The following is a 14,351-nucleotide window of genomic DNA, read 5'->3' on the forward strand; positions in this document are numbered from 1 at the left end:
TGAGGAAACTAAGACTCCCCAGGGGTTAAGTGACTTGCCCTAGGTTACACAGGTAGAAAGTGGGAAGTCAGGATTTGAACTCAGGACCTCTGACTTCTGAGTCAGAGTTAGGGTAGCTAGATGGGACAGTGGATAGAGCAATGGGCCTGGAGTCAGGAAGATCTAATTTCAAATCCATCCACACTAGCTGTGTGACTTTGGGCAAGTCATTTAACCCTGTTTGCCTCCGGTTACTCATCTGCCAAATGAGCAGCAGAAGAAAATGGCAAACCACTCCAGTATCTTTGCCAAGAAAATCACAAATGGGGTCATGAAGAGTCAGACATGACTGGAAAAGAGTGAACAAAAAACAACCAAAAACCTCTGACTTCAGTATGCCATGAAGACTTTCTTTCATTTCATCACGGGTAAAATGAGGAGGTTGGACAAGGGGATCAAGAATTAGGATTAAATCCTATGAGCCCACAGATTAACTGCTTCCTAAAAACATGTCAGATTTCCTTGGGACAAAGCAACCAAGTGGAGTAGGTGTGATTAGAGATAGAGTATATGAATGAAGACCCAAGAATACCCTGGAGGCCAATGAGTTCATAGCAGAGACATGTTACGTTATTTAGCTGGAGGACAAGGAAGAAATTCTTCTTTATTTAGTTCTCCCCATCAAGGTACTTGCAATGAAGATGGTTTCTTTACTGGAAGAAGAAGGACTTTGGGGCATCTTTTTAAAAATTAGCATCTAATTTCTTTAGAGGAGCCAGTAGAAGATTCCCTACTATCCACTGCAGTTCAATACACCCTCCACCAACTCCCCAGACCTGAGACCAAGGCCCCTCCACTTAAGGGCACTGACACCTAGCATTCCTCCTCTTTGCAATGATAGTAGATGTCCCCTTGGAGGCAACAGGGTCTCCTCCGAGTGGCCCTGGGGGGCTGCCTTTGACTTCCCCTGCAGCTGGGACTCTGTGCCCTGGGTCTCTGGTTTATGAGACAGCAACCTCCGGACCTAGGGACCGCACAGGGAGCTGAGCAGGGGGCTGAGCAGGGGGCTGGGCAGGGAGGAGTGGAGCTCTTGGGAAAGGGCTGTTGTTGCGGCTGCTGAGACATCAATGCTGCTTATGAACCCGACCTGGAAGAGAACAGAGCAGAAAGTCGAGGCTATAGGTGCCTGTCCCTTGGTGCTCAGCGGGGGACCCTGCAAAATGAACAAACAGATTTTTTTTTTAATTGATACACTTTAGTGTGACACATCAATCACTTCCCAATAAACAACCCACCTCCATAGGATGGGGGTGGGGGGAATCAACAACATTCAAAGAAACATAAATCTGAAGCTGAGCAGGACCTGAGAGGCCATCTATTATAATCCTCTCATTTTACAGATATGGAAACTGAGGCCAAGAGTTATTATATGACTTGTCCAAGATCTCACAAGTAGATTTTGGTGACAAATCACACCTAAAATTTCCAGAGCTGTTCCCATCTAACCAGCTTAAAAAATTCACTGCCTTATCCCCCCATGATAAACCCATGGTTTTCCAGGCATGGTCCAACCAACTTCACCAGGTGAATTAACACCCTTCTCCCAAAACCACCACCAGTAAAAAACGAGCAAATCAGAGAATATTAACAGCCCACCTCCTCCTTGGTCATTGGCCATAAGAACACTTCTGTGTGTATATACATACATACATACATACATACATATATATTATATATGTATATGTATGTATATGTATATATGTATACACACATACATACATAATACATACACACACATACATTATTTTTATAAGCTGGATTTGAAATCAGTTTATATATAAATATATGTGTACATATATAAACTGAGTTCAAATATGAAAATATGTATATATACACATATATACATACATATATGTGTATATAAATTTATAGACTGAATTTTAACTCAGTTTATATATATTTACATATATAAACATATGCATATATATAAACTGAGTTAAAATATAAAACATATATGTATATATATGTATGTATAAATATATATAACAGGGGAAGCTAGGTGGCACAGTGGATAAAGCACTGGCCCTGGAGTCAGAAGGACCTGAGTTCAAATCTGGCCTCAGACACTTACTAGCTGTGTGACCCAGGGCAAGTCACTTTACCCCAACTGCCTCAAAAAAAACCATATATATATACATATACATATACATATACATACACACACACATATATGTGTATATGCCCATATGTGTATACACACATACACACACAAATAGCACTTTAAGGTTTGTTAAGTTTGGGACAGCTTTAGAGTGCTGGGTCTGGCATCAGGAAAACCTTAATTCAACTTCAGCCTCTAACACTTACTGGCTGTGTGACCCTGGACAAATTGCTTAACCTCTGTTTGTCTAATAATTGCAAAGGGCTTAGCATAGTGCCTGGCCCATAGTAAGTACTATGTAAATGTTAATTATTATTATTGTCTTACAAATATCTCATTTGATCTTCACAAGAACCCTGGTAGGGAGGTGCTTTAATTCTCCTCATTTTATAGAAGAGGAAACTGAGGCAGACAATGATTAAGTGACTTACTCAGAGTCACATAGCTAGTCAGTGTCTGAGGCCAGATTTAAGCTCTGTCTTCCTGATTGCAGGTCCAGCACTCTAACGCCTGTTCTACCTAACTGCCTCTAAAAAGTAAAGAAAGCAGAAGCTCAGATTTGGAAGCAGGAAGAACCAGGTCTGCCTAAGCTGCTTCCATTCTCTTTCTCAAACCTAGCCCATTCTGGACCACTAATGTCATTGGTGGCCTCTATTCCTCTTGCGACTCTTTGTCATTTTTGCCATTGTGGGCTCCCTCCTGAACCCTACACGAAAAGTCACACCTCCCTTCTTTCCCCCTTCCTTCTTCTTCCTGTCTAACTACAGTCCAGGCTGGACCAAGGGAAAGACCGGCCTTGTGCCCAGGGCCCTTTTGGTCAAGTTGAAAATAAGGAAAGCCCAGAGATGTTTGCTTACCTGGTCAGTTGTACAGGAAAAGTGTGGGGCGGAGGAGTCAGGACCTCTGATGAGATCTGGAGGGATAGGAGCCTTTTATAGGTTCCTCTAGTAGGTTAAAGCCTTAGGGCTTTCAGAAGAGCTGTGGTTGTTGGCCGGAAGCCAGGCAGCAGTGTGTGTGATTTATCCAGATATTTCATAAGCCTCACCTGGCATGGGATGTCCTCTTGTGACATTCCCAGAAATGAATTCCTCAGCCTCACACAACCAATAGCTGCAGACACAGGAAGATGCCCATGTGAATGCGTGGCAGGGCTCCTGCAATGAGGAGAGTGGGGCCTGTGATAAGGTGAGATCTATTTTCTGTGGGATTGAGTTGGGGTGGGGGCCAGTTTGGGGGCCAGGGAAACAAGACCCAGGAAAAATGCAGGCAGGAGAGACTATGGGTATCTTCTGTCTCCAGGTCATCCTCTATACAGCTGTCAAAGGGGAGTCAAAGTCCTAAAGGTCTGACCACGTCACTCCCTGGCTCCATTTCTCCTAGGTTTTACCTCTAGTGGCTTCCTATTACCTCTGCAATCAAACACAAATACAAATCCTCTGTTTGGCATTTAAAACCTTTCACAATCTGCCTCCAACCTACCCTTCCTGGCTGCTCCTCCATTACTTCCCTTCATACATTCTTTTATGTAGCATTGCATCTCCTACTTCCATTCCTTTGAACAGGTGCTCCCTCTTCACCTGTATTTCTTAGAATTCCTGCTTTCTGAGTTATCCATTAATCCTAGCATCTTCTTGGTTTGTCATTCATAATCTGTCTTGACTATAGTCATATACATGCCAGATAAGTTTAAAATTGGGGCAGCATTCTTTTTTTTTTTTTGGTGAGGCAATTGGGGTTAAGTGACTTGCCCAGGGTCACATAGCTAGTAAGTTCCAAGTGTCAGAAGTCACATTCGAACTCAGGTCCTCCTGACTCCAGGACATCCTGACTCCAGGACCAGTGCTCTATCTACTGTGCCACCTAGCTGCCCCATAGCGTTCTTCCCCTACCCTTTTAAAAATTATTTATTTTTAGTTTTCGACATTCTCTTTTATAAAATTTTGAGATCTAAATTTTTCCCCTTCCCTCCACTCTCCCCTCCCCAAGGCGGCATGCAATCTGATATAGGCCATACATGTATGATCATATTAAGCATATTTCTACATTAGTCATGTTGAGAAAGAAAAATCAGAACAAAAGGGGAAAACCATGAGAAAGAAAAAGCAAAAAACAAAAGAAAGAGAAAATAGTATGCTTTGATCTGCATTCAGACTCCATAGTTCTTTCTGTGGATGTGAATAGCATCATGAGTCTTTTGGAATTATCTTAGATGATTGCATTGCATAGCATTCTTTTTAAAAAAAAATTTCTGGCTTTTCCTTTGCAAGCTGTAGGGTTGAGAAAGGCTGTTAGTTGCCTTCTTCAATTGTGCATTGGAAGGAAGGAGTTGATTTCCAGATACCTGGGCTTCTTGATAGGCAGCTCTCCTTAGTATGTTATCACAGTGTTTTCCATCCAGTCAATGTCTTCCCCAGGTCAGCAGCAAATTCACCTCGAATGCCACCTCCTACACGAAGCCCTTCTTGATTTGAACCATCCACTCAGCAGTTCCTAGTGTCTCCTGTACCAAGGAATTGGATTAGTTTTGTATCTACTTAAATGTGACCGGGTCAGCCCTGATAGAAGGTAAATTCCTTGAGGGGATTCGTTGTTTCTATTTTATCTCCTTATCTCCACTGGTCCTCTTCCAAAACAAAGGTCAAACAACAACTTTGTATCTCTAGCACCCAGCACAGTGCCTGGAAAGTAACAGATGCTTAATAAATGCTTATTGATTGACTGATTGAGGGATGTGCTCCTAAACCCAACTAGTGACTGCTGGGCAAGTAACGGGAAAAGTAACAAGTTGAGAGGCAAACTAAACATGACCCTTTTCCCCTTTTTCCCTTTGGGGAAAATTCTGAATTAAGGCCATATATTCACTTTTATCATTCTTAACCTCATCTTCACCAAAACAATTGTGAGGGATACCTCGTCATGTGGTTTAGCCTTGTATGTGTGTTCCTGAAAAAGTCTACAGAAATCAACCATTTGTGAATCGAGTCCTAAGTTAAATACAGGGAGTTAGATTCGTATCAGAACCCTGTGCAAATCCTACTATCAAGCAGAGATTCTCTCCCCAGTACCCTTCCCTTCCAATCAACTCCCTCCCTGCCCCCAATTTATATGATTAACATCTGGATTTTTCACCTAGTATTCTCGAGAGGAGGTGTAACTGTATAGACACAATCCTTGCTCCTAGGAGCTTGCCATCTCAAACAGTTACACTCATGTGGATAAATAAGGCATAGAAAGATGGATTATCATAATAGCTGACATAGTGCCTTAGAGTTAGCAAAGAGGCAACCTTATGACATCCCTAAGAAGTAGGCAAAGTAAGAGTCATTGACCCCATTTTAAAGATGAGGAAACTGAGGCTCAGAAAGGCAAAGGGACTCACCCAAATCCACAAAGTTTAGGAAATCCAAGCAATAGACTGATAAAGAAGCAGACAGTAATTACTCAATATCTAAGGATCACACAGAGTCACAAATTCAGAGCTGGAAGGGACCTAAGTGGAATTGGAAATACAGGTCAAGAATAAGTGTTCTTGGGGGCAGCTTGGTGGCGCAGTAGTTAGAGCTCTGGCCTTGGAGTCAGGAGGACCTGAGTTCAAATGTGACCTCAGAACCATGACACTTACTAGGTGTGTGACCCTGGGCAGCTCACTTAACCCCGATTGCCTCACCAAAAACAAAACAAAACAAAACAAAAAGAGTAAGTTCTTTAAAGAAAGAGTGACAATAAGTATAGAATTAGGACTTGGGGCAGAATGAGAAGAGTAAAAGGGAGTGGGAGTACTAAGTCCTGGGAGGGTAGGACAAGTTATCACACCTATCTGACCAATCAGGGAAGGCTTAAATAAAACTTTAGATGAAGAGAGAAGTGGAGAGGAGGGAAAGGGGATGACAATTGGTGCCTCTATGTGTGGCTTCCCCCACTCCTATACAATTGGTGACACCTAAGGGATAAGAATAGGGGGCGACAGAATGAAGAAGAGAGGTAGAATCAGCCTTTGATTATGTTGAGATCACCTCTATATGGGAATTAAGAACATAGAATTTAGACTTGGAAGTAATATGAAATTATCCAGTCCAACCCACAGAGTTTGTGACTTGTCCAGGGGTAGAACGCTGGGATTCTCCCTACCTCCCAATCTTACCAGGAGAGAACATCATCTTTTCCATTGGATGTTTCGGGTATACAGAACATTAGAGAGACGATGGGTAAAGTTGAGCTTGCTGAACTTGGTACTTCTTTCTTCATCTAGAGACCTCATACCACATGTACCCATTTCCCTAAGACCTCTTACAATGTGTTGTTGTTGAGTTGTTTCAGTCATATCAGACTCTCCCTGACCCCATTTGGGGTTTTCTTGGCAAAGCTACTGGAGTGGTTTGCCATTTCATTCTGCAGCTCATTTTACAGATGAGGAAATTGAGGCAAACAGGGTTTAAGTGACTTGCCCAAAACCACACAGGTAGTAAATATCTGAGGCCAGTTTTGAACTCCCATCTTCCTGATTCCAGACCCAGCACCCTATCCACCACATAACCTACTTGCCTACCAAGGAACTCGGAGTCTTGAGGAGGCAAACCAAATCTAGGCTGTCAATCACAGAGGCATGGACCAGCTTTAGGGACTTACCATCTTCATCTACAAATCTTACTGGTTTCACTTAATTCCCTCCAAACTCTGCTATGCAACCCAAGCCCTTGATTGGTTCTCAAGCATTTCCAGTTCTGACCTATTTCTATTCTTCACCTAAGTCTAATCCTTCCTTGGCCATCAAAGAATTTTGACTCCTACTCATTTCAAATATGTTGTTATTGTTGTTCACTCATGTCCAACCCTTCATGACCCTGTGAACCATATTATCCATGGGGCTTTCTTGGGAAAGAAACTAGATTGGTTTGCCATTTCCTTCTCCAGTAGATTAAGGTAAACAGAGGTTAAGTGACTTGCCCAAGGTCACACAGCTAGTAAGTGTCTGAGGCCAGATTTGAACTCAGGTTTTCCTGACTCCAAGCCTAGTGCTCCATCCACCAAGCCACCTAGCTGTGTCCTCATCCCATGTCAACTCCTGGCTATATAAGTAATCGATGCATTTCAGATTCTTCCAAACTCTTTCTAATTGTCCCCTGCCTCCAAGAAAATAAACAAACAAGCATTTATTACTATGTACAAGGCACTATGCTAAAAAACAGACAGATATATACAGCCATCAAGGAGCTGATATTATACTGAGGAGTACAACCTGTAAGTAGATGTATGTCTAGATATGTGTATGTGTATTATACAGACACATACAAACGTACACAGTGTATACTACATTTCACCACAGAATTGTCGCACCTGGAGTTTTGGGTTTTTGGTTGTTGTTTTTTTTTTCCAGTCTAAAAATTAGTTTATAACCTTTCATTGCATAATCATTGCATGGTTGTGCCGGTCCAAACTGCGCACTCTCTATCAGCCAGATCAGGCAACCAGGGTCATACTCACCGGTCCTCGGGGCCACCCGGATTTACCAGAGACGAGCCGATCAAGAGGTGCAAAAACCTAAACTTTATTCAATAATCATCACAGCAAGGCCAGGCAGGAAAGTACACGCGCATGAGCAGGAGCAAAAGCCGACTCCGCCCCCATCCCTACAGTACTTTTAAGTCTTCCACATCCCTCCTCCTCAGCCCGCCCCTAGTGACTCGTCGAGGATCAAATATCGGAAGAGGATGTCTAGCATAGTGCCCAGACAAAGGGAGCATACGTGGCACAGGAAGTGGGGCCTAGATATTTGGAAGGAGGCGTGAGGGATCAGTGCATAGACAAAGGAGAATGTACATGACGCAGGAAGTCAGGCCCAGATACCGGGGGGAGGCATCTGGGGTCAGTGCTACACCTAGGGAGCATACGTGACTCAGGAAGTCAGGTTTGGACACAGGAAGGAGGCGTCTGGGGTTAGCGTGGTGCCTGAGGAAGGAGGCTAGACAAAGGGAACTTGTTCTCTGCCGTCCCACTCCCATGTGGCACAGCCCCTGCCTCAGGAGTACATGCTCCGGCTACTTCCTTGTACCTTGTTTCTTCTCCAGCTTGTCACAGCTCCACATAGCACTGCCCCTGCCTCGGGAGCGTGAGCTCCGGTTACCTCTCCGAATCCAGTTCCCATCCCAGTTCACCACAACTCCGCCTAGCACAGCCCCTGCCTCGGGAACATGAGCTCCGGTTACTTCCTAATACCCAGTTCCCATCCCATGTTGCCACAATCTCCACTTGGCAGTAGCTAACACCAGACAATCCCTCACACATGGTTTAATTCTGTTTGTCACACCACTTAAAAGGTAAACGTAACAGCAATGTATTCACTAATGGCATATGGATACACATTTATCTCTTGCGCATTATGAGCTGTAAGCCTAGAATTCTCAGCACAAGCACATTGTCAGCATATTTCCTAAAATCAACTTGTGTGGTTTGTTTAGAGCGCTGCAGTACTAACAATATTGTCACTCAACCAATGAAAATTAATGGGCACAAGGGGAGTGGGTGGGCAGGCCAACCTGCCATGAGTAAGTCATGTGATATGGTAAGAGTTGCATCTTTCCACACTAGTTAAACTGTACAATTTGTCTGCCAGAGATACATTAATGTGTTAAACGTCAAGTGATCATGTTTGTTGAACAGAGCAGTGGAAAGACAGTGAGTGAAAAGATATACACACAAGCACAGTGTATATTTATATATATATATATACACACACACACACACACACACACACACATATGTATATATACACACATATGTATACATTTCACACATATATTCATTTGTGTACATCTCACACATATTCATTACATGTGTGCACAGATGCATGCATGTATTTTATATATACTAATATCCTCACAAGCATATACATACTACATACATCATTATTTGAGGAGGGAAAGGGCACTAACCATCAAGGGGAATAAAGTAAAATTTTCCCACAGGAAGTGACACATGAGCTGAGCTGCTAAGAGGTTGAGAAGAGGAAGGAGTACATTCCAGGGATCACAGGTGGTACATGGAATGAGAGGTATGGGGAATGTGGGATATATGGATATCACTCAATCAGAGGTTGGAGTCAGAGAAATAGTTTTTCCACAAAAAGCCAAGTAGAAACCTTAAGGAATGCAGTCTGGGGGTTAGGTGGAAATTGAACAAAGGGAGTTATATTGGAATAAGAAAACATTCTTGGTGGTGAATAGACTAACCAGAGGAAAACCAGTTCTGAGGTTAACATAAAAAGGGGTGTTCCCAAGTAAGGGCCATGGTCCCCAAATTGTGGGGAGTGAGAGATGTAATTAGGGGTGGAGACTTAGGTGGGAAATTAGGCACTTCAGATAGGCTGTAACCTCTGTAGTATCCAACAAATGGGGAAAAGGGAAGGAAATTCAAATGGGGAATGGGGAATAAAAAGGTGTGCATTTGTAGATACAAGCGCTCCCACATGTGTGCTCTTACACATGCAGGACTCCCGGCCTTCTCAGGTCATTAATAAAGCTTCCTCCTGATTCAACAATGGTTTCATAGAACTCATGATATTGATATAGATAATAGGAAGAGTAAGTAGGTGAGTTTATTCAAACATGGAGTATAACATGAAATAAGCTTGCGAAGATAGACTGGAGCCAATGCAGGAACACTTAGATCTGTTGTCTTGAGGGGACATAGAATCATTTGCTAACTCTGGGTAGAACCAGACGGGCTTCTCTTGTATACTTAGGAATAAATCACACTTGAGAGGCTGAAAACCCAGAATGATTCCTTACTGCTTATGGGACAAAGTCTGAATTTCTCAGTCTGGCATACAAAGCTCCACATCATCTTGCCTTATCTCCCACTACCCCCCTACACGAACCTTCCACTTGAGAAACATCAGTCTACCCCATGTCCTTTCCATTCTGTACCTTTATTCTTGGGAGGGGGTGGGGGAATTAGGGGAGAGGAGAGAGTTGTTTGTTTTTTTTTTTCATTGGTTGTTCTTTGCCTAGAATGACTTTCCCAAGTCTCTATGCTTCCTGAAATGAACCCCTCCAGGTCTACAGCACATTTTCCCTCTCCTATAAGGCCTGCCTTGATTATTCTAGCCCAACATGGGCTCAGAGGGGCATAGGAGTTATACCAGGAAAGGATCACTGAGTCACCAGATCATAATTGTTCAGTCATGTCCGACTCTTCATGACCCACTATGGGGTTTTCTTGGCAAAGATACTAGAATAATTCTCCATTTCCTTCTCCAGTGGATTAAGGCAAATCGAGGTTAAGTGACTTGCCCAAGGTCACACAGGTAGTAAATGTCTGAGGCTGGATTTGGACTCAGATCTTCCTGATACCAGGCTCAACAGCCATCTAGCTGCACCAGGAGTGATTGTTAGAGATCATCTAATTCAAATGCTCCTTGTTTTATAAATGAGGAAACCAAAGTGAGGGGATGTGATTTACCCAGTGTAAGAATGTAAGCTCCTGGGGCAGCTAGGTGGCGAAGTAGATATAGCACCCGCCCTGAAGTCAGTAGGAACTGAGTTCAAATCCAGCTTCAGACCAAACACTTGTCACTTACTAGCTGTGTGACCCTGGGCAAGTCACTTAACTCCAATTGCCTTAAAAAAAAGAATGTAAGCTCCTTGAGGGCAGGGATTTCTTTGTCTTTGTATGCTAGGTGCCTAGTATAAAGGATGGCATATAGTGCTCAATAAATGTTGAATGAATGAATGAATATTCAAGTTCATTACACATGGTAACTGACAAATGGCAAGACTTGAGCCTAGTACCTCTGATTTAAAATCCCATGTTCCTTCCATAATGTTGCACTAACTCCTCTGACTTAGTCTGAACCAGTCATTTGTTGCTTACTAATTATCATCTTGCAACATTCATTTTTTATGTGCAATTGTTTTATCTCTCTGACTAGATCATAAACTCCTTGAAGTCAGGTACTATGTCTCAACTTCTTTGTATCCCCAAGAGTTCACTGAATATTTATTAATTGATTAATTATAGATGAATTGACATGCATAATAAGACAAGGGCACTAGAGATTACACACTTAGACATACTCAGTGGGAGGTGGGGTATGGAGCAGGTCAGCCCTGTGAGCGCTGCTGTGTACCTTGTGCTCACACTAAATGTGTTCCAAAGGGCTTGACTATGGGTGAGGATCCAGGAAATGAATTTCTTCTCACACACAAGGAATTCTTAACACAACTCATCACTTCTTATGATGCTCCTGCTAAGAAAGGACCTGCAGAAGTCATCTATCTGATCCATTCCTAGCCTCCAGGCAAGACCGTATCCAAACCATCAATTAACAACATTTGCAATAAGTCAACAATACAATTTTGGCATCCCAAGGACCTTGCTCACTTTGCTGTAGCAAACAGATTTCCCCAGCTCAGGGAAATTCTAGAGGGGGAAGAGGGGCCGGGGGGGGGGGGGGAGCGGAGAAGGAGAAAGAGAGAGGGAGAGAGAGATGGAGATTTAAAAAAATTTTTTTTACTACTTAATAAAGCATAGTAATGATTGTGTTTCTGAGGGCTTCCCGTCAACAGGAGCTGCCACTATCCTCATGAATCAGGGAGGGCAAGTAAGGAATAGAGAGGGAGAGATCAGAGCCAGCCTTGTTTGGTCAGGACTAGTAAGAGCCTAAGCCCAGAGCTGAGGCTGGTAGATAACTACTGAGAGCAAAGGGGCAAGGAGCATGAAACAAGGAGCGCCGGAATAATCCTTTTTTATGAACGCAAGTATTTTAGGGAGGGAAAATTCTCCTCTTTGTAAAGACTTGGTTATCAAAGGAGCGTGGAGAAGGGGAGTCGCTGCGGTTTCCTGTTTCAACAATGCTTGAACTGAACCCGCTGCTCGATTTCCGGCCGGAGCCGCCCTTAGCCGCCTCTCCACCTTCATCTCCACTAACCAACACTTCTATCCTCGCGTTTCCGAGCAGCGGCCGCCAGCCTCAGTCGCAGCCGCTGCGCAGCCGCCGCCTCCACCATTTCTGCTGCCATGACAACCTCGTCCCCCTCTCAGGTGCGACGGAACTACCATCAGGACTCAGCGGCCGCCATCAACCTGCAGATCAACCTGGAGCTCTAAGCCTCCTACGTCTACCTGCCCAAGTCTTACTTCTTCGACCGAGATGATGTAGCATTGAAGAACTTTGCCGAGTATTTCCTACACCAATCCCACGAGAGGGAACACGCTGAGAAGCTGATGAAACTCCAACACCAGCGAGGCGGCGGGGTCTTCCTGCAAGACATCAAGAAACCAGACCAAGATGACTGGCAGAGTGTACGAAATGCAATGGAGTGTGCCCTGCACTTGGAAAAAAATGACAATCAGTAGTTACTGGAATTGCGCAAGCTGGCAAACGACCCCCATTTGTGTGATTTCATTGAAACCCACTACCTCGACGAACAGGTAAAGTTCATCAAACAACTGCGTGATCACGTAACCGACCTGCGCAAAATGGGGGTTCCCGATTCTGGCACGGCGGAATATCTTTTTGACAAGCACACCGTTGGAGACTGTGACTACGAGAGATAAGCCACACTTGGCTTCCTCCACGCTTGGGAACTTTGGGAGTGACTCCTACTGTCTTTCAGTGCATGCATATTTTGGTTATCTGACCTTTTCATAATCTGTACCAAAAAACTACCACCATTTACATCCCAGTAAAGTGACTTGGTACTGATGAAAAAAAAAAAAAGAAAGAAAGAAAAGACTTAGTTATCTAGCAGAAATGTGCTCGAGGGGCAGCTAGGGGACGCAGTAGATAGAGCTCCGGCCTTGGAGTCAGTAGGACCTGAGTTCAAATCTGCCCTCAGACACATGACACTTACTAGCTGTGTGACCCAGGGCAAGTCACTTAACCCCAATTGCCTCACTAAAAAGAAAAAAGAAAAAAAAAGGAAATGTGCTCGAGGGAAGGCTCAAAGTGTCCAACAGGCAGTAAAGCACAGCAAGGAACAATGCTCCAACCTTGCCTAAGGTGCACAAACGCATTGTCCCAGCTCTGCCTCTAACTGTGTAGTTCTTATCAGTAGAAAATCATTAAATTCTAGGGATGGAGCCCTCATTTATTTTTAAATGAATTGTTTCCCTCTTCTTGACAGACCATGGCCTTCAGTAGTTGGTGAATTATGAGGAGGAGGGGAGGCGGAGAGAGAAGAGGAAAAAATAGGGAATTTACCCTAAAAGTAAATTTCAGACTTCCTTTAGAAGCCTGAACTCAGGAATCTGGTTCAGTTGCATTTTCAGGGAAATCATGATTCAAGCTTTAAGTATTCTAATGTTTAGTGGTCTGGATTTCTGAAAATGTGCCCAGACTGACGCCATGTGGGTGTTGGGGCTGGGAGAGAGGGGAGAAAACGAAGTGAGGGAGATAGAAATGGGGAGAGGAGAGAGAGAGAGAGACAAAGATAGAGACAGAGAGACACAGCGACAGAGACGGACAGACAGAGGCAAAGACAGAGACAGAGAGACAGAGACAAAGACAGAGACAGACAGGGACACAGTCAGAGTCAGAGTCAGGTGGGTAGGGAGTGCTCAGAGCATCAGCTTAAAGAGGGACCAGTTTTCAAGGTGCTAATGGGGTTAACGAAGAATGAATTACCCCAGACAAACAAGCAGGTGGAGCTCTATCCCAGAGGAATAGTGAGGGATAGGGTGGGAAAGAGTGATATATTTAGTACTGGACTGGGGGAAGGGATAATTCCTAGGAGTCCAAGAAGAGCCTGCCCCAAAACCAAAATATTTTCTGTATGTTTGTCCTTCTTTCCCCAACCACCCTCTCCCTCCCTCCATCTCTTTCTGTCTCTCTGTCTGTCTGTCTGTCTGTGTCTATCTCTATCTCCCTCCTGCCCCACCCAGTGGCTCTGTCCATCTGTCTTTCTCTGTGTCTCTCTGGCTCTAGCTCTGTTTCTCTCTCCCGCTCCCTCTCCCTCTTTTTGTCCTTCTCCTTCACCTCTTCTCTTACTCCTTTCTCCACCCACCCCCCACCATCCTAACCTCCAATCCTGAGGACACAAAGCTAGTCCTCCTTATTCTTTAGCCAGATAGTAGGAAAACCATTAATTCAACAGAGAAAGGCTTTAGGGTTAAAATGTTTCACTAAGTGGTTAAGGGAAAGAGTAAGGTAAAATAAAATAATATATGAAAGTTGAGACTGTTTTATTCACATAGAAATACTACATTAACAAAG

The 14,351-nt window shown here is 43.8% G+C and overlaps 1 long non-coding RNA gene and 1 pseudogene across 1 annotated transcript; one reads left to right on the plus strand and one right to left on the minus strand.

Moving 5' to 3' along the window:
- Positions 1 to 604: 604 nt before the first annotated feature.
- LOC114049323 lies at positions 605 to 3,199 on the minus strand. Its single transcript, XR_003569853.1, has 2 exons — positions 2,998 to 3,199; positions 605 to 1,192 (listed from the first exon to the last, which is right to left on the minus strand). It is a non-coding gene; the product is annotated as an uncharacterized LOC114049323 (long non-coding RNA).
- An 8,946-nt stretch (positions 3,200 to 12,145) lies between these two features.
- Positions 12,146 to 12,694, plus strand: LOC114049105 (annotated as a pseudogene).
- The last annotated feature ends 1,657 nt before the right edge of the window (positions 12,695 to 14,351 follow it).

Source organism: Vombatus ursinus, unplaced genomic scaffold (assembly GCF_900497805.2).
Source record: "Vombatus ursinus unplaced genomic scaffold, bare-nosed wombat genome assembly UNPS02014797.1, whole genome shotgun sequence".
Classification (NCBI taxonomy): Eukaryota; Metazoa; Chordata; class Mammalia; order Diprotodontia; family Vombatidae; genus Vombatus; species Vombatus ursinus.